An 18,214-nucleotide genomic window follows, 5' to 3' on the forward strand; every position below is an offset into this window, starting at 1 on the left:
GGAAAGGGGCAGAACCCGGGGGGGGCGGGGGGGGGAAGGGGAAAGGGGCAGAACCTGGTTCCAAGTTTGTTTTCTGCAACACTGAGGGGATAAATAAAAGTTGCTGCCCCCAGGGAGCAATTCATGTTTGCATTTACCCAACATTTCCTTCATTTGAGTGTTTTGGATTTGTGCTACAGGGTTTGACCTTTTTGCTTGAGTGCTGCTGCCCCAAGTCCTTCCTGTAGAAACCAGAACCACTGTTTGTCTAATGTGGGAGATGAAAACTCAGACTTGTATCAGTTTTTGCTGATTTCAGCTGTTCTTCTGTGCAAATATCCCAAAAAAAGGGTGAACTTCACTCCCCCCCTGAGTCATTATTACTGCTGGCTCCAGGAGCAAGTCAGATGTTCATGTTCAAAGACTGGATAAACAACCAGAAATCCAGATGCCAAACAAAAACTACCAGTGGGAGGGTGAAATGAAAAGAGAGACATCTCTTACAAAAATACAGGATTTCACTGGAATCAATTTTGCAAATGGTGATGAAGAAAGAGCTGTACAACTCCGAGCTGCAACACAGGGTGGACACTGATACATCCCCTGAGATCTCCCCAGGAGTTCCTCAGGGCTGAGGATGACAACCAATACAGGGACTCCTGTCACCTCCAGACTGTCACAACTTAGTTCAGTTGGTTAAAACTTGGTTGTATAATGCCAAGGTCATGGGTTCAATCCCCTGTGTGGGCCATTGACCGAAGAGTTGGACTCGATGATCCTTGTGGGTCCTTCCAACTCTGAATAGTCTGTGATCTGTAACAAACTTCCAGAGCATCACACACATTTTTACACAGTGAAGTCCAAAAATGACAGGGTTTGAAAGTCCAAACTCTCCAGGGGCTCTTCAACTGCCCCAGTCTCTTCCACTCCTTCAGCACTGGTGAGCTTGGCCCAGTTTGCTTGCACACAGTGTCTGTTTTTCCATAAGGAAAACACTCTCTGTGACTTGGTGTTCTTCAAAAGTCCCACTAACAGAGCCTGTGTTTCAGCTGAACTTTTCCCCTCAAGAACTGGTGGTCAGATGTGCCCCCACCAACAGACTCAGCTGTAAACACAGAGCTGGGAATCAACTGGCTTAGAAAGGCCTTTGCTGCTTGTGGGTATCCACAGCTTCTCTGCCCAACCTGTGCCAGGGCCTGCGCCCACCCTTCCAGCCAGCAATTCCTTCCCAATATCCCACCTAGCCCTGCCCTCTGGCAGTGGGAAGCCATTCCCTGTGTCCTGTTCCTCTATCCCTTGTCCCCAGTCCCTCTCCAGCTCCCCGGAGCCCCCTCAGGCCCCGCAAGGGGCTCTCGGGTCTCCCTGGAGCCCCCTCAGGCCCCGCAAGGGGCTCCCAGGTCTCCCCGGAGCCCCCTCAGGCCCCGCAAGGGGCTCCCCGGTCTCCCCGGAGCTTTCCCTTCTCCAGGTGAGCCCCCCCAGCAATCCCAGCCTCGCTCCAGCCCTTGGATCATCTCCAAAGCCTCCTCTGAACTTGCTCCAGCAGGTCCACGTCCTTAGACATGACCAGCATACTCACAATGGCATGAATTATTTCACACCACCAATAAATACTTCATTTCCAGGGTAGCAGAAGCACTGCTGGAATAGAGTCTGCACAGGCTTTGTTGGCTCCTGGCTGGTCCTCATGGGCCATGGGCAACTGAGGTCAACTCAGCGAGAGCACACCATAAATCTGTTCCATTTGTTGTGCAGAAACATTGTGAAAGGAACATGAAAAGCAGCAGAATTTTTCTTTTCAGTGTTACCAGTAAAAACGTTCCTGAAGACACCAACAATGAGAAGGTCTCTCCCAAAGGAATGAGGGGAAATGAGGCAGAACATCACCCAGACAGAGCCCACCCACACACAACAACCACTGCTCAGCTCTCCCAGCAAGGCAGTTCTTCCTTCTCTTGGAAAAACAACCCTGGAAAAGGGCCCAAATCTGCTGAATTAAACCCAGGCAGCAAAGCTGCTCTGATGGGCTCAAATGCTGGCCAAGAGCTTCCCTTCCAGGATCCAGGACTATGGATTCTCCTTGTTCTTTCAGACCCAAGTGGGAGATCCCAGACAGCTTTCCCAGGCTGCCGAGATCCCAGACAGCTTTCCCAGGCTGCCGAGATCCCAGACAGCTTTCCCAGGCTGCCGAGATCCCAGACAGCTTTCCCAGGCTGCCGAGATCCCAGACAGCTTTCCCAGGCTGCCGAGATCCCAGACAGCTTTCCCAATCTGATCCTCTCTGGCCAAAAGCTCACGGACAGACAATTTTGGTCTCCTCTAGGATCCAGGACTATGAAAGTTCCTTGTTCTTTTAGACCCAAGTGGAAGATCCAACACAGATTTTAAATCTGATCCTCCCTGGTCAAAGGTCATGGCCAGACATGATTTCAGTCTCCTGTAGGATCCAGGACTATGGAGGTTCCTTGTTCTTTCAGACCCAAGTGGAAGATCCCAGACCGCTTTTCCAGTCTGAGGAGATCCCAGACAGCTTTTCCACTCTGATCCTCCCTGGTCAAAGCTCATGGACAGACAATTTCAGTCTCCTGTAGGATCCAGGACGATGGAGGTTCCTTGTTCTTTCAGACCCAAGTGGAAGATCCAACACAGATTTTAAATCTGATCCTCCCTGGCCAAAAGCTCATGGACAGACCCTCAAGACAACCCCACCAAGTGAGTCATTCCCAAACCAAGGAGAGCCAGCTGCCCACTTGGAGTTCTCTGCTGCTGCTCAGGATATCAGGACAGACCTATTAAAGGCCATTTCAAAATTCAGTGCAGTGGAAGAGTCCCAAAGGCCCAATAACAACATCCCTCCCCCATTGTCCCGACTTTGTTTGCTTGGGAACAAAGCACACAAAAGATTTTAGCATTCCAGAAATCCATAAACAGGCCAGGCCTTGTTTGCCTGTTCTTCCTACAGAGAGACACGTCAGTGGAAATGCATTTTATGGTGTTTGCATGAATTGGAGAAAAAAAAAAAAGAACCAGAATTAACAGGGGCCAAAGAATGCCAAGCAACGTGGGCTGTGGGGATTTGCTCCAGAGGAATCTCCCCTTTGGGGCCACAAACAGGGGTCTTGTCCCATTATTTAAATTTGCTCATAATTATTTATTAAAAAAATTTATATTGAAAAACCCCAAACAACCCAAACTAAAGAAACTCACCAACACTGCTGTGCCAATAATCCCAAAATTCAATTTACCACAACAATCCCCAATTGCCTCTGCTTAATAGCCCAGAACAACTAGAACTGATTGCATATTTACCATGATTTTGAAGTTATCTTAAGGCCCCACTGTTTCCCCAACTCCTATTACCAAACATCCCCTGCTGCAATTAAACAAGAGCATTTCAAGCCTGTGATCAAAGAGCAGCGATGTGATGCAATTGTTTATATGTTTCCAGGGAGACATAAAAAGCTACAAAACACCTGGTGGTTTTAAGAGCTTCCCATGGGAGTTCTTAAACACAGAGTCCGAAATTCCCCAAGTGCCTCTGGGGTGGTTTCTGAGGGTTGTTTCTCTCCGGCCCTGAAAATTAACAGGATCTCTTTAATCCCTTTGCACATTTATTGCCTGCTGCAAATCCCTCCGTGGCAAACCCTGACACGCCACCAATCCCCAGCAAAAGCAGCACTGCTGCTGATGTTTATGTGCTGCATCACTGGGATGATTCAGGCTGAAAGGAGCTCCAAAAGTTCCCCTTCCCCCTGAGCACACAGCAGGGTTTTGCCTCGTTTATACTCCATAGATACAACTCATCAACACTTAGAATTAATGCTGTATTTTTAAATAAAATCATCATAAAAACACCAGTCTTTAAGAACAGCATTCTGCCCTCCTGAACTGAGGAGATTCAGAGAAAAATCAACTTCACAGACACAAAACACACCCAAAAGCCCCAGAAATTCAGAAGTTGTTGTCACCTGCCTTTGGCTGAGGGACTTCCCTACGCTCCCTCCTCGCCGCTGATGGGATGAAACAAATCCGTGCTCAACAGGGGCATTTTTCCCCTCTGAGCTTTGCTGCTTCTGTCCCTGAGGAGAATTCTGCTTTCTCTGCAGGGATAAAGGTTGCTGTGAGCCCTGGGAGCAGCTCCCATGAATAGCCCCAGTGTTGGGCACCCTGTGACCAGCGAGCTCCAGAACTGACCAACACAATGGGGGTCTGTGGCTCTGCAAGGCAAGGCCTTCCAGACATCCACAGATGGCACCCCCAGGGGAAAACACTCCAGAGAAAGACAATGTTTTCTTTAAAAATTCAGCTTTTTGGTTTTGTTCTTGCACATTGAAGCAACTCTCAGTAACTGCCATCAAAGCTGTGACACGTCTGGAAAGGAAAAGAGGTCGGGAAATGAGGTTACCTGAGAGAGAGGCACAGCCAGATCCAAGTCAGTGAGAAAGGAGGGCAAAACTTGCCCTAAAAATCACTTTTCTGACAAAGCCTTTTATGCACAGAGGGATCCACGTGCCAGGTGTTCTCTGGATAAGGGTTCTCATCGTGCAAAGCAGAAATGGCAACACCCATCACCCTCAGCAGCTGCACCTTCTGCCCTAACCTGGTGATCCTCAGAAGTTGAGGAGCAGAGACAGGACCCTGCAAACCCACTGTCCAACCCTGCCCTTTAGGTGGCATTGCCATCACCCTGCCCACCTGCCACTCCATCACAGCCCTCACTTGAATTCCTGGTTCCTTCATCCTGCCTTTCCCAACATCTCTGCTCCCCACACAAGGCCCTTCCACCCCTGGGAATTAAACAAGAGGTTGAAGTTCCACTTCTAATCAAATCTTAAAATCCCACCTGGTTTTACTCCCATTCAAACCACTCATGTCTTTGACCTTTGTCTATAAGGTGAGGGCTGTTATTTGTATCCTAGAAATAGTACATGGAAAGCATTTTAGTCTTTGAGAAGTTTCTTTTGGTGGGAAGACTCAACCTCTATCTGTGGATAGAACGAATAAATGCATGAAATGTCCATTATCTAACACTGGAACTCAACCAGTTTATCTCCCATCTCCCTTCCCTCATCAGAGTGACCAGGCAGGACAAGTGACAAGAAGGACTCTTATACAGAGCAGAAGCCCAAAGGTTGTCCAAGTTACCCCTACAGTACCCCCTTCTTTACCTACTAAATCACAGAATCATAGAATGGATTGGGTTGGAAAAGACCTCCAAGATCATCAAGTCCAACCCTTGGGCCAACTCCAGTCCCTTTACCAGATCATGGCACTCAGTGCCACGGCCAAGCTCAGCTGAAAAACCTCCAGGGATGGGGAATCCACCCCCTCTCTGGGCAGCCCATTCCAATGCCTGAGCACTCTCTTTGTAAAGAAGTTTTTCCTGCTCTCCAACTTCAATTTCCCCTGGCAGAGCTTGAGCCCATCGTGCCCCCTTGTCCTATTGCTGAGTGCCTGGGAGAAGAGACCAACCCCCATCTGGCCAGAACTTCCCTTCAGGCAGAGTTCCAGACAGTGCTGAGGTCACCTCTGAGCCTCCCCTTCTCCAGGCTGAACACCCCCAGCTCCCTCAGCCTCTCCCCACAGCACTTGTGCTCCAGTCCCTTCTCCAGCCTCGTTGCTTTTCTCACTTGGGTTGGAAGAGACCTCTGAGATCATCAAGTCCAACCCTTGATCCAACCCCACTCTGATCACCAGCCCAGGGCACTCTGTGGGGTTGGATCAAGACATGGTGGATTCTCTGTCCCTGGAGGTGTTTCAGAGGACACTCAGTGCCACATCCAGTCCCTTCTCCAGCCTCGTTGCTCTTCTCTGGCCCCGCTCCAGCCCCTCAATCTCTTGCCTCAACTGAGGGGCCCAGAACTGAAGACAACAGTCAAGGTGTGGCCTCCCCAAGGCAGAGTCCAGGGGAAGGGTCACTGCCCTGGGCCTGCTGGCCACGCTAGTTTGGATCCAGGCCAGGATCCCATTGGCCTTCTTGGCCACCTGGGCACACTGGTGGCTCCTGTTGAGCTTCCTGTCCCTCAGTCCCCCCAGGTCCCTCTGCCTGGCTGCTCTCCAGCCACTCTGTGCCCAGCCTGGAGCACTGCAGGGCTTGGGGTGGCCAAAGGGCAGGACCTGCACTTGGCCTTGTTGAACTCCATCCCATTGAAGACTGAGCTTAAGCAAACCAACCTCCCAGTTTCAGTGTACGGTGCTGGAGAGCTCACAGAGCAAGGTTATAAACTGGGAAATACATGAACATTACAGTTGCAATGTATCGTGTTCCTGGGAGCTTTTATCATGTGGCATTCACAAATATTGTTCTTCTGCAAACACATCAATATACATTAAATTAATCCTGAAGAGACACAGCATTAAACAGCACACCTGAGGTTGGCAGGAACAGCTTTGTGCCTCCTACATGGACACAACAGCTGGAAAACTCCCTCAGCCATTGAGTTTGCACTCAGCTCAGGGCAAAAGCAGGTGTGTTAATGCAGTCAGTGTGAATACCCAGTTCTGATGTGCAGAAATCCTGCCCTCTGTGCATGCAATGCAAACACCCAGTGCCCCTGGCAGGGCAGCAGGCAGGGCACAGCCCCTGCCAGCCCAGGGAGACAATGAAGTGCCCACCCACACACTGGTGAAGAGGACAACTCCTCTGAGAGGCTGCAGAGCTTTCACTCTCCTTGTTAATCCAACTCTGGGAGGAGGAGAGAATAGCCCAGCTCCCACTTTAACTCGGATGCCCCACATGCAGGAGCTGCAGTGCAGCACCTACTGCCCACTGACCTCAGAATCACAGAATCACTGAGGTTGAAAAAGGCCTCTAAGATCATCAAATCAAATGCTTAGTCTTCAATTTGTCCACCTTTAATAATGCATAAGACCCCAAGCACAAAAGTACCATCAAAAGGACATATTCTTTGCCAGCCAAGTCTTCTGGCTTTTTGCAGTTCTTCTAAAAGATTTTTAAAAGGCAGAACAGACATTTTCCATTAATGTGCTTTCTAAAAGGACTGTCTCCAAAGCAATCCTTCCACCAAGTTTACCACCAGATATCTACCAGCCCATCTGCTGTCCCCACCTTCAAACAGCAGCCTCTGTCTCTTGGCCACCACAAAACACACCCACACAGAGCAGTCAATGAGGAGATGGCAGTTCCTGTAACGCAGCCCAGACACTTGGAAACCACTTGAACCACCTCAGGCCCTCACTTGGTGTTTGGTGCAAAGAGGGTGCTCCCCTCCACAACCAGGGGATGGGCATCACAGGGCACCACATGTGGCACGAGGAGGAGAACTCAGAGCTTCACCTCCAGGCAGAGCAACTCTCACACATCTGAGTTCCTGACAGCTTTTATTTTACAAGCAGCTTAATGAAAATCAAACCTGGCAGATCAATCAGTGATAAGAAGATTAATTACTTGGATGCAACAAGGAGTGAGAGCAGGAGGAGGGGGGGCAAGGGCAGGACAGGCACCCACCAACACTGCATTGAGGAATGAGTTAAAGGAATCAACACACATCCAGCAACTTTGCATCATGTCTTTGCACAATAACATGGTCATTTAAGGTGACAAAAGGTGCCCAAAGCACTGGTGGAAGGACACGGGGCTGTGCAACAGCATGAGGCAACACCATGGTTTGTGCTCAGCCCTGGGAGACCAGGAGAAGTTCATGGAATTCAAGAGTTTCAAATATACATAAATTCAGGAAAGTGCAAAACCCAACACAGCTGTGAAGGGATTTCCAGCTGGAAAATGGACCCAACACTGTGTCCTCCCTTCCCTGGCCCCTGGACAGCTGGGCATGGTCCTGCAAACCCCACAGGGAGGGCTCCTTCCTTTCCTTTCCCACACTCCAGAGCTGGTCCCATCACAGCTCCCAGTGGTGCCCCAGTCCCCCTTGGGGATGTGGTGCCCTGGGACAAAGAGCTCAGGGATGGTCTGTCCCTCTTCAGATCTCACTCAGTAACAGCCCCAGAGCATCAGTGCCCTCAAAGAACGTGGTCAGCACCAACACCCTGCACAGGATTGATTCCTGAAAACAAAAACTGTTCACAGAGGAAGTTCTGAGTGCTCAGAGGGCTGTCAAGGGAATTACTCAGGTTTCTTCCTCAGAAGATCCCAGTAAATGAGGCTGCATTTCAAGGGATCATGGCTGGATGGAGTGCAGCAATTCTGAAGCCTCTTCAGTACCTGACAGCTCAAGTTACAAGCACACACAACTTGTAAAGAACTTCTGCAGGTCACTAATCAAAGATATTAAAAGAGAAAAAGTGAAGGGTCTGAGTGTCCAGATCATTGAGTGTCCCAGGACCAGCCATGCTGTGCTCAGGGGAAACATGAGGGACTCACAGTGGGATACAATCAGAAAGTTGTTTAGGTTGGAAAAGCCCTCCAAGATCATTGACTTCAACCATCCCCAGCACTGCCAAGGCCACCCCTGACCATGTCCCCAAGTGCCACATCCACAGGGCTTTGAAATCCCCGCAGGGATGGGCACTCCACCCCTGCCCTGGGCAGCTGTGCCAGGGCTGGACAGCCCTTTCCAGGAAGGGATTTTCTCCAATATCCAACCTGAACTTCCCCTGGTGCCACCTGGGGCTGTTCCCTCTCCTCCTGTCCCTGTTCCCTGGAGCAGAGCCTGACACCCACCCAGGCTCCCCCTCCTGGCAGGGATTGCAGAGCCAGAAGGTGCCCCCTGAGCCTCCTTTTCTCCAGGCTGAGCCCCCCCAGCTCCCTCAGCCCCTCCTGCTGCTCCAGCCCCTTCCCCTCCCCTCCAGCCCCTTCCCAGCCCCTTCCCCTCCCCTCCAGCCCCTTCCCAGCCCCTTCCCCTCCCCTCCAGCCCCTTCCCAGCCCCTTCCCCTCCCCTCCAGCCCCTTCCCAGCCCCTTCCCCTCCCCTCCAGCCCCTTCCCAGCCCCTTCCCCTCCCCTCCAGCCCCTTCCCAGCCCCTTCCCCTCCCCTCCAGCCCCTTCCCAGCCCCTTCCCCTCCCCTCCAGCCCCTTCCCAGCCCCTTCCCCTCCCCTCCAGCCCCTTCCCAGCCCCTTCCCCTCCCCTCCAGCCCCTTCCCAGCCCCTTCCCCTCCCCTCCAGCCCCTTCCCAGCCCCTTCCCCTCCCCTCCAGCCCCTTCCCAGCCCCTTCCCCTCCCCTCCAGCCCCTCAATGCCTTTCTTGTCCTGAGGGGCCCAAAACCACCTCCAGGATTGAGGTTTCTCCCTGAAAAATGCCACAATAACACCAATTATCTCACCACCAACTAAACCTGTTTCTAACAGTTCAAACTCAGCAGTGCAAATAGGTCATTATTTAAATATAGTTCCCCATTTCCAGCTTTTCCTTTCCTCTCTCCCTTCCCAGAAACTCGAAGTCTCTACAACTTCCTCTGCCCCCCAGTCCTGCCGGGAAGCAGAGCTGGAGGAGGGAGGCTGGCCTGGGAAAAGCAGATTAGAATGAAGTGTTGTATCCCTGGCCTTGAAAAGTGCCCTCAGCCGAGTTTTTAATTTGGCCTTTTCAAGATTGATCAGCACATGTGTAATTTAAAAGCAATTTGAAGCAGCAGGGCAGGTAGTTTGACTCGAGATTAATGAGCTTTGGACATCTGCAAACAAAATGAGAAGGTGAACCCATTTAAGCTCATCCCTGTATTTAAGAGGAAAAGCATCTATCATTTGAACTTGCTTACACAAAGGCTTCTCTCCTGCAAGATGAAAGCTCTTCCCCCACAACGCTGCTCTCGCTGGCAGTTTGCAAACTTTGCCCAATTGGATCAGATTAGGACAAGGCCAACTGCAGACAAATTAACATTGTCGAGTAATTAAACGTTTGAAGGGATGTTGTGCAGCTTGATTGAATAGATTCATGAAACCCAGAGCTCAATTAGGAAGACTCAGTGCCTGAGACACCCAAACCCCCCAGATCATGGGGCAAACATTATTTATGGCTTATTTAAATCAACAGCTCCTGAAAATCCTGAATAGCCATGAAAAAAAGCACAGCATTGTGGCTCAATCCCCAGCAAATCCAGCAGGAACTAAGGGAGGGATGGATGCAAAGGGAAATAACCATCCAACAAACAGCAAAGATGACAAGATTAAAGGGCAAAAGACAAATAAATTGGGATTTAGTAAAAGAAACAGCAAGCAAAGTGAAGGAAGGGTTGGTAGAGAAAACTGCTCTGAAGCTGAAGAATTACAGCTCTTGGTGAGGAAATATTTACAGATCCTTCCCCAAATACACTGAAAATAGGAGGGTCTTTAAGCACCAGCTCTGATTGTTGGCCTTAAGTTGTGATGACACTGGTTTGCCCTCACTCATCAGAGCTGTCTTTGGTCTGGGGTAAAGAATTCCACTAAAGAACCAAGGGAGGTAAAAAATTCTGGGAGTGAAAGCCAAGGGAAAAGAAGACACATCTTGGGAATTCCCACCCTTGGGAATGCACAGACACCACAGGACACCACAACCTTTGGGCTTCAGATCACAGGCCAGGAAGGACCAGCTCTGTACAACCAACCCAACTGACCAGTCCTCATCCCAACCCACAGGAAAGGGATGTCTGAAAGCATCCTGTGCCACAGGTCACCCCAGTCGGTTGTGCTGGCTGAGAACTCAAATCATGGAATCGATTGGTTTGGAAAAGCCCTCTGAGATCATCCAGTCCAACCCTTGGGCCAGCTCCAGTCCCTTTACCAGATCATGGCACTCAGTGCCACGGCCAAGCTCAGCTGAAAAACCTCCAGGGATGGGGAATCCACCCCCTCTCTGGGCAGCCCATTCCAATCCCTGAGCACTCTCTCTAAAAAGAATTTCTTTCTGCTCTCCAACTTCAATTTCCCCTGGCAGAGCTTGAGCCCATCGTGCCCCCTTGTCCTATTGCTGAGTGCCTGGGAGAAGAGACCAACCCCCACCTGGCCAGAACTTCCCTTCAGGCAGTTCCAGACAGTGCTGAGGTCACCTCTGAGCCTCCTCTTCTCCAGGCTGAACACCCCCAGCTCCCTCAGCCTCTCCCCACAGCACTTGTGCTCCAGTCCCTTCTCCAGCCTCGTTGCTCTTCTCACTTGGGTTGGAAGAGACCTCTGAGATCATCAAGTCCAACCCTTGATCCAACCCCACTGTGATCACCAGCCCAGGGCACAGAGTGCACAGAGTGCCCTGGGCTGGTGATCACAGTGGGGTTGGATCAAGACATGTTGGATTCTCTGTCCCTGGAGGTGTTTCAGAGGACACTCAGTGCCACATCCAATCCCTTCTCCAGCCTCGTTGCTCTTCTCTGGCCCCGCTCCAGCACCAAAATTGCTCTGCTGGTCTTTAGGCAGCCCCTTGCCAGGGGCACCCTGAGGAACCACATCAATGCTCCACCTGAGCCAAACTTCCCTTAAAAGTTATTTCAGATGAGAGAGAGATTGGTGGCAGTGAAAAGGAAACCTCAAACCCCACCATAATTAAAGGAAGATCCAACCTTCAGGAAACCTGAAATCCATTGGCAAGATCTTGCCCTTTTGAGACCATGAATGTGGAGTTGGAGAATTCATTCTGAATTATCCTCCAGTACCTGCAGAGCAACAAAACCTAAAAGTAGGAGGTTTATCCTCCAGCTTACCTCATTTTTTGGTCCTGATCTCCTTTAAGTGACAGGACTAACACACTTTTCACCTTCTTCCCCTGTAAATCTCCTGCTATTTGCTCTCTCTCTAAAATTCAGAGTTCTGTTGAGCCCAAGCCTCTCCAAGCCTTCATTCCTCCTGTGATTCCTGTTGCTGCATCCCTGGTTTTGTGTGTTATCTTCAGAGAGCAGCTGTTCCTGGCACAGCTCCTGCCAGCTGCTGGGGCACCCTCATGTTCCTGCTCAAGGAGCTGCCTCTTCCCAACAGCAGGAGCCCCAAACTGCCACTCCATCCCTCATATATTTTATTAGTTTATATCTCATTAGTTTATATCTTATTAGTTTAAATCCACCTCCACTGGATTTACAGTTTTGGGCTTTGATTTTACCTGCTCAGATCTCTCATTCTTACTAAAAACTATTACTTTATATTAGAAAAGAAATCTCAGATAAGCCAAGTTTTCAGACTGAGCACTTTTTGCAGTGAGGATAAAAGTGATAGAAAACCCCAGGACTGAGTTGTGCCACATTTCCAATGACAATCAGCTGTCACTGCAAGCACCAAACCACCCCAGCCAAATTCCTTTCATTTTTCTTCCTTCCATCAGCCAGGAAACACCTTGGAATACAGACAGATCTCAGCCACCAGCTCTTTGCTTTGCCACTTCAGCACTGACTCACTGCCAGGAGCCAAAGGGAAAAGGGCATTTTTAGGGCAGTGCTGCTCGACAGGAGATGTGGGAGAGGCATCCTCTGCTGACAACAAACAGGATTTGGGCAGGCAAAGGGATATCCCTGATGGAATTATTATTATTATTATTATACCTGCAATAAGTTGACTGAATTAAAAGGAACAACACTGCACACAGGCCTTAAAAATACATTCCATAATGTGAATAAACTCTCAAATAAAATCCTGTACAAATAGTCCAACAAAATGCTGCTGCTGAGCTCCTCCTAATCTGGGTCTTACCAGGCTCTCACTTCAGCTCTGGCTTACACAAGGGTGAGATACATTTGTATGACAAACCAAAAAAGACATTTCAGAAGTTGTCAATAAATACAAGCAGGGGGATTTTCCCCTTAAATATTAACCCTTATAGGATTTGGAATCCTATTTGGGGTTATACAACACAGATCAGACAGGACAAAAACAGCACCAGGATGAAACCTTGTGCAGAAGGGCACAGGCAGTGAGAAAAAAAAGGTAAGATCCCAGTGAAAGGGATGCAGAAAACCTGCACTGAGCTGCCACTTCTCAGCCTGAATTCTGCCAAAATCACCTAAAGCAACAGCCCAATCCTTCCCTAAGCAGCTCCCAGCCCATAAAACGAGCAGCACATCCAGGGATCCCATAAAAGATGCTCCACCACGTCCAGGGAACTCATAAGAGATGCTCCACCACACCACCACAATTCAGGGCTCTTTAATAATGCAGCAACTCAATTTACACCCCTGTCAGGGGGGCCCAGGGTACACTGTGGGCTGCAGAGGGATTTGCTTTCATTAATATTGGATCAAGAGATCAAGAATGAAGTGCCTGGGAAGAAACAATCTGCTCACTGCAGGCAGCCCAAGGGCAGCCCTCGGGTTGGGCTCCTGCACTGCCACTTCCCAGCCCACCAGGATGCCCAAAGGATGCCCAATCACAGAATCAATTAGGTTGGAAAAGACCTCTGAGATCGAGTCCAACCTATGACCACATATGTCAACCAGATCATGGCACTCAGAGCCATGTCCACACTTTCTTTAAACACCTCCAGGGATGGTGACTGCACCACCTTCCTGGGCAGCCCATTCCAATGTCTAATCACCCTTTTCTGTGAAGAGTTTCTTCCTAATGTTCAACCTAAACTTCCCATGGTGCAGCTTAAGACCATGTCCTCTCATCCTGCTGCTGGTTGCCTGGGAGGAGGAGCCACCTCCCAGCTGGCTACAGCCTCCTGTCAGGGGGTTGTGGAGAGTGATGGAGTCCCCCTGGACCCTCCTCTTCTCCAGGGTAAACAATTCCAGCTCCCCTGTGCACTCCTCATGGGACTTGTGCTCCAGACCCTTCACCAGCTCTGGTGCCCTCTCTGGAGTCACTTCAGCACCTCAATGTCCTTCCTGAATTGAGGAGCCCAGAACTGCTCACTTGAGGTGCCTCACCAGCTGCTAAAGCACAGGGGATGCCCAAAGGATGCCCAAGGATGCAGCTGGAAAGCTGCAGCAGCCCAGAGTGTGCTGGATGAGGGGCAAGGACCCACCTGGAGCCTGCACAGATGATTCACCAGAACCATCACACTGTGCTGTTCTCACCACAGTTTTTACACTTGATACCATCAGCCACCACCACCCCACCGGTCCCTTCCTGTCTGACACTGTTGGAACAGCCCCGGGGAGCACAAACTTCTGTTTGCAACCACTTCCCCTCAGAAACTTGCAGGGTATGCCCAGACACAGAGTAATTCACTTCATATGTCAAGGCAAGTTTCTTTCCACTAAAACATCATCATTCACAGCTGGTGGCCTTCAAGTGCTCTGATCCCACCTTCAGATGTCCACCTGCTCTTAAGCCCTGCCATAACTCCAGGCTGAAGAGTATTTTGGAAATAGAGACTGAAATAAAGCATCACACTCACAAAATGACCCCACCATGGCAAGGAGTGACCCACATAATCCTCAGGGGGTCTATAGAATTGAACCATTTCTCCTGCAGAACCTCCCACTCCCTCAGTGAGGAGGGATGGGCTGTGCTCCCATCAGCACAGCAAACACTCAGTGTTCCCTGGGATCTTCCTGGATTTCATCCTCCACAGCACTCAACACTTGTCTTGGCTCTTTTTACTCTTCACTACCATTCAACTGACCTGCTCCAAAACCTTGAACAAATTTACATGACACCATCAAGCATGGAGAAGTATAGAAACACTTTACTGGTAACAGGAGAGTGGGAAGGGGACTTTTGAAAGAGTATGGAAGTGTCAGGACTAGTGGGAATGGCTTCCCATTGCCAGAGGCAGGGATGGAGGGGACACTGGGAAGGAATTCCTGGCTGGGAGGGTGGGCAGGGCCTGGCACAGGTGCCCAGAGAAGCTGTGGCTGCCCCATCCCTGGGAGCATCCCAGGCCAGGTTGGACAGAGCTTGGAGCAGCCTGGGCTGGTGGGAGGTGTCCCTGCCCATGGCAGGGGTGGCACTGGGTGGGCTTTGAGGTCCCTCCCAACCCAAACCATTCTGGGATTTCATGGTATCTCCAGAAAACACCAAGGACATCTGTGACAAGGCAGAAATGCACCACAGCTCTATTTCACTTGGCAGTTTGTCAACCCAAGTCCACTCAGTTTTCTCCACAGAACCTCTTAAATGAAAGCAAGAAAGGTCACCAAGTACACTGGTCAAAGCACCCCTGGAACACACTCTAAAATCAGGTCAGTTTACAGCACAGCTCTGCAGCTTTGGCCCCTAAACCAACAGCTCCAGAAACCCAACAAACTTCAATACCCCCAAAAATCCCTGCTGTCACCTTCCAGCTGGGAAGGAGCAACACAAGGACCACAGCCCCATCCTCTGCTTCAGCTTCAGAGTAGGAGGGGAAGGTCCCACACAGACCCTGAACCAGCCCAGTCCCCAGACAATCATTTTCCAGCTTCCCACAACTTCAGTCCACACGGTGCATTTCTGACACCCCCCAAGCTTTATAAACCAGGAGCTGGGAATGAAACAGAGGACGAGGCAAGAGAAATAAGAGCAAGAAAATCCAAGACAGCCCTTCAGTCAAAGGTCAGCCCTTCTCTCAGAGATGAAAACCATCTCCTGAGCTTGCTAACAGACAGATAAACATACTCGTGTGAGGTGGAAACAGGAGAGAAAGCAAGATACAAAAGCAACCCAGGAGCCAAATGTGCTAAAATTACCCCCTTTGCACCTGCACAGGCTGAGGATAAATTACTGTAGCCCAAACAGCAGCAGCACAATGCTCAGAGGCACAGAGAGATGCCTGGGTTTATTAAAGGTGTCAGAGGCACAGGAAGCTTTTCAACCAGGAATTTAGATTTTATCTTGGACTTGGAAGAACATATTGCCTGCATTTCAGGCAAGCAGAGTGTGCCAGGCACAGCAGAGCAGGGATGGCTGGAGCAGCACAGCTCCTGTGCAAGGGCTTTATTTGCAAGCACAGACAGAGCCAATTAAAGCAACCAAACACTACGCCCACACCATTGTGTTCCCTTCATTATTTTCCTTCCCTTCTTCTCCCACATTTCTAAAACAATTGAAGGAGTCTGTCAGTTGAGAAAACAAACGTTTTTACCTTAAGGCTCTTCACAGCCCCGATGCAGAGCTCCCACTCCTGCTGTTTGGATCCACACCTCGGAGACCTCACCCTGACGCTCTCCACGTGTCCCACCTCCATCCCAGCCCCTTTTCTCTCCCCAGTGCCACCACCCCGAGCACAAAGCACGGGCAGGTTATTCCCACAAGCCCATCCCACCACGTCATCAACAGTAATTAGACATTGTTACCTCGTTAGGGACTCCTCAAAGCTCAACTTCCACCTGGGCAAGAAGAGGACCCAGCAGGTGCCCCAAACCACCTGCACCTTCCCACACCAGCACTTCAGTGTTTCATTTATCCCCCAGCAACACTAACTGGGACCTTAAAGTGCCTCCTGGATGAGGAAAGTGCGTTATATCCACACAAAATTCTTTTAAATCACACCCAGTTTCCAGCTGAATGTCATTAATTTTCATCAGAATTCACTTCTTTTTTAATTTTCCATTTACAAGCCCAAAACGCAGAAGTAAAGATTGTTGTCACACACATAACAAATATTCTTTCCAGTTCTCAGCCTCTTTCTTTCTGCTTTCCAAGGCTCATTATTTAGGGGGAAAAAAAGCTTGATAAGAGCTGTCATTTCTTTCAACTCAGCAGTCTCTACCCCATCCACATCAGACACAGAAGCTCCACAGCTGAGTGCACAGCAAAGCACTTCACTCGATGGAAACGAGCCACATGGAGAGGAACCTCACCGAAAAACTAGAAACAAATAGGAAACAGCCTTTCCCAAATAAAAAACGCTGCTGCATCTCACGGCAAATGCCCATCAACACTTCCCACAAACCGCGATTACAGCGAAAAAGCAAAGCCGGTGATGGGAGACACCTGAAAGTCTGGTGAAAGCAAACTAATAAACGGCACGAATGGAAACACAGGAGGTTTAACCAACACTACTCTTGGGCGAGAGACGCTCGCAGAGTTTCTATCCAGCCCCATCATCCCGCACGCAGCTCAGCGGAGCTCCGCGTGCCGCAGCCGCGCTCACCTGGGCAGGGCAGAGTTCACCGGGCAGAGCATGAGGGCGGGCACCGGGGATGCCCGGGAATGCCGAGGGATGCGGGGAAATGCGGGGGGATGCGGGGGATGCCAAGGGATGCAGGGGATGCCGGGGGATACGGGGGATGCCGAGGGATGCAAGAGGATACGGGGGTATGCCGAAGGATGCGGGAGGATGCCGAGGGATGCCGAGGGATGCGGGGAATGTCGGGGGATGCCGGGGGATGCCGAGGGATGCGGGGAATGTCGGGGGATGCCGGGGGATGCGAGGGGATACTGGAAGATGCGGGGGGATGCCGAGAGATGCGGGGGATGCCGAGAGATGCGGGGGGGATACGGGGGGATGCGGGGGATGCCGAGGGATGCGGGGGGATACGGGGGGTGCGAGGGGATGCCGGGAGATTCGGGAAGATGCCGGGGGATGCGCGGGATACGGGGGGATGCGGGAGCACCGCCGTGCCCTTGCCGCGGGGATGCTGCGGGCGCGTCCCGCATCACCCGAGCCCGCCCGGTGCGACTGACCCGGCGAGGAGGCACCGGCCGGGAGCGTCACCACGGCGGTGTCACTGCTGGGATGTCGCCACGGGGATGTCGCCGCCGGGTCACCCCGGCTGGCGCCAGGGCCGGCCGCGGACAGCGCCGCTCTCCGCCGGTCCGTGTCGGGATCGGCAGCGCCGGGATCAGCAGCCCCGGGAGCAGCGCCGGGATCAGCAGCCCCGGGAGCAGCGCTGGCCGCTCCCCGCGGGATCGCGGCTCTCCCGCACCTGCGGGCGCGGCATCCCGGCTGTGCCCGCTCTCCCTCCCTCCCTGCCCGCTCACCTGCGCGGTCGCGGCGGCTCCGCGGGCCGCTGGGGCCGCGGCCGGGCCGCCCGGGCAGGCGCTCTGCGGGCCGGGGCGGCGGCTCCCGGCAGGAAATTTCCCTGCGCCGCCGCCTCCTCCTCCTCCTCCTCCTCCTCCCGATCCCGATCCCGATCCCGCTCCCCTCCCGCTCCAGCGGCGGGGCCGGCGTGGCGCCGTCTGGCGGACACCGCCCGCATTGCAGCGGCGGCGGCTCCGGGCAACGGGGACGCGGCGCGGGGGCTGCGCTGGCTGTCACCGCACCGCTGGCTGTCACCGCACCGCTGGCTGTCACCGCACTGCTGAGACAGCCCCGCGTATCCCCCGCGCCACAGCTGCTGTTTGAGCGCTCTGGGAGCGCCCCGCTCCTTCCTGGCTCCCCGAGAGCGCCCCGCTGCCCGCGGGCATCACCAGGGAGGGAGGGAGGGATGCTGGACCGCCCCCTGCCCGGCATCCCTGTCTTCGCGTCCAGGAGTTCGCTGTGGGGACCAAACAGCCTCCAGGA

The 18,214-nt window shown here is 51.8% G+C and overlaps 1 protein-coding gene across 1 annotated transcript in view; it reads right to left on the reverse strand.

Annotated features, from left to right (window-relative positions):
* PTPRE (protein tyrosine phosphatase receptor type E) overlaps positions 1-17,772 on the reverse strand; it is a 112,374-nt gene extending 94,602 nt beyond the window's left edge. Inside the window, exon 1 of the mRNA XM_071563827.1 lies at positions 17,692-17,772. The gene's annotated coding sequence lies outside the window, so the exon portion shown is untranslated. The remainder of the gene's footprint in view (positions 1-17,691) is intronic.
* Positions 17,773-18,214: the final 442 nt, after the last annotated feature.

This window comes from Pithys albifrons, chromosome 9, assembly GCF_047495875.1.
Source record: "Pithys albifrons albifrons isolate INPA30051 chromosome 9, PitAlb_v1, whole genome shotgun sequence".
Classification (NCBI taxonomy): domain Eukaryota; kingdom Metazoa; phylum Chordata; class Aves; order Passeriformes; family Thamnophilidae; genus Pithys; species Pithys albifrons.